Here is a 2,500-nt window from a genome sequence, read left to right as displayed (position 1 = left end):
CAGCAGGTCTCCAAGGTGAAGAGCCTCTAGTCGATAGAATAATGTAGGTAAGGGAAGTCGGCAAATTGGATCCGTAACTTCGGGATAAGGATTGGCTCTGAGGATCGGGGCGTGTCGGGCTTGGTCGGGAAGTGGGTCAGCGCTAACGTGCCGGGCCTGGGCGAGGTGAGTGCCGTAGGGGTGCCGGTAAGTGCGGGCGTTTAGCGCGGGCGTGGTCTGCTCTCGCCGTTGGTCGGCCTCGTGCTGGCCGGCGGTGCAGGATGCGCGCGCCTGCGCGGCGTTCGCGCCCCGGTGCTTCAACCTGCGTGCAGGATCCGAGCTCGGTCCCGTGCCTTGGCCTCCCACGGATCTTCCTTGCTGCGAGGCCGCGTCCGCCTTAGCGTGCTCCTCCGGGGGCGCGCGGGTGCGCGGATTCTCTTCGGCCGCCATTCAACGATCAACTCAGAACTGGCACGGACTGGGGGAATCCGACTGTCTAATTAAAACAAAGCATTGCGATGGCCCTAGCGGGTGTTGACGCAATGTGATTTCTGCCCAGTGCTCTGAATGTCAACGTGAAGAAATTCAAGCAAGCGCGGGTAAACGGCGGGAGTAACTATGACTCTCTGGGAAGTCGTCAGATCTAGTGCGGCCTTCGAGGGGTGTGCGGCAAGGTGATCCCTTATCCCCCATCCTTTTCAACATGTCTATAGACATTCTCCTTTCCCGTCTTCCTGAGCATGTTGGTGCCTGTATTCTCGGCCGAAGAATAAATGCTGCTGCGTTTGCGGATGACCTTCTTCTCTTCGCCGAGACGAAGGATGGATTGCAGGAGCTAATCACCATCGCTGCAACGGCCCTAGGTGACCTCGGTCTTGAGATCAACCCAAAGAAGTGCTTCTCTCTCGCCCTGGTTGCATCAGGGCGGGAGAAGAAGATAAAGGTTGATGAGTCTGTTGTCTTTCGGGCAGGTAACAACAACATTCCGGCGCTAGCGATGGGAGATTCCTTTAAATACTTAGGCCTGCAGTTCACCACATGCGGGCGCAGCATTTTCCATCCTCGGCGCGAGGTCGAGAAACAGTTGAACACCATTAGCAGGGCACCCCTTAAGCCTCAGCAAAGACTCTTTTCCCTTTCCTCAGTTATCCTGCCGGGCATTTTTCATGGCCTGGCCCTGGGAAGGACACGTCTAGGGGCCCTCTCGTCCCTCGATGTTTGCGTCCGCAAAGCCATTAGATCCTGGCTCCACCTGCCGGCGGACACCCCTGTTGGGTACTTTCATGCCCCTGTCTCTCATGGGGGCCTGGGGGTCCCGGCAGCCCGCTGGCTGGGTCCTCTTCTCCGGAGGAGGCGCCTTGCTAAGATGGAGAGACTCGGTACGGCAGCTGACGATACCTCCCAGGATTCCCTTAGACGTGAAATCCAACAGTTGGATAACGCCTTACGATGGAATGGCGACGTTATTAAGTCCAGCTACCAACTGGGTCGGTGCTGGGCCGAGCGCCTGCACTCATCAGTCGACGGCGCTGCTCTGCGGAAGTCTGCCCAAACACCAGGGCAGCACTACTGGGTGTCTAACACTCGGCAGTTTGTCGCAGGCCGGGACTATATCTCCTGCCTTCGTGCTCGGATTAATGCCCTGCCCACTCAGGCACGGCTCCTACGAGGGCGGGAGGGTGACACAAGGTGCCGGGGAGGCTGCAACGCCACAGAGACTGCCAACCACGTCATCCAGCAGTGTTGGAGGAGCGACGGGGCCCGCATTGCCAGACATGACGCTATGGCGTCATATCTGGTGCGAGGCCTTCGTCGAAGAGGCTATGAAGTTCTTTTGGAGCCTCACCTGCGGACATCAGAAGGATTGAAGAAGCCTGATGTCGTGGCAGTCCGTGGCGAAGCAGCATATATTATTGACGCCCAGGTGATCGGCGATAGCCTCGACCTCGACCGTTGTCATAGGGAGAAGATCGCCATCTATGATAAGCAGGCCGTCCATGCAAAGGTCCGAGAGCTTTATCCAGCAGTCCGACATATCACCACCACGTCAGCAACCATCAACTGGCGTGGAGTCTGGTCTCCGGCATCTGCAAGAGCGCTCCAGGACGTGGGCGTGACTAGTGGACATCTATCGACCATCAGTACAAGAGTGTTATTGGGCAGTATTATGGCGGCGCGGCGTTTTGACACTATGACTGCCCCTCGCCGCCGCACGATGAACCGCACTGGAGTTGGCTAGGATCAGCTCAACCCTTTCGCTGCTGCCTGGCGCCTCAGGCAAAATACCCGCTTTATTCTTTTGCTGTATATGTGCTAGTGTAATTTTGTTTGTGTAAAACCTTGTAAACCTGCTTGCCAGGTAACACTACCTTGTAATATTCGCAAAAAGTGAATAAAGCCGGCTAATATAGCCAAATGCCTCGTCATCTAATTAGTGACGCGCATGAATGGATTAACGAGATTCCCGCTGTCCCTATCTACTATCTAGCGAAACCACTGCCAAGGGAACGGGCTTGGAAAA

At 56.4% G+C, this 2,500-nt stretch overlaps 1 pseudogene; it reads left to right on the top strand.

Moving 5' to 3' along the window:
• Positions 1–2,497, top strand: part of LOC124749565 — a 4,817-nt pseudogene extending 2,320 nt beyond the window's left edge.
• Positions 2,498–2,500: the final 3 nt, after the last annotated feature.

Source organism: Schistocerca piceifrons, unplaced genomic scaffold, assembly GCF_021461385.2.
Source record: "Schistocerca piceifrons isolate TAMUIC-IGC-003096 unplaced genomic scaffold, iqSchPice1.1 HiC_scaffold_440, whole genome shotgun sequence".
Taxonomy (NCBI): domain Eukaryota; kingdom Metazoa; phylum Arthropoda; class Insecta; order Orthoptera; family Acrididae; genus Schistocerca; species Schistocerca piceifrons.
The sequence above is the reverse complement of the archived record's forward strand: the minus strand, read 5'-3'. Positions and strand labels throughout refer to the sequence as shown.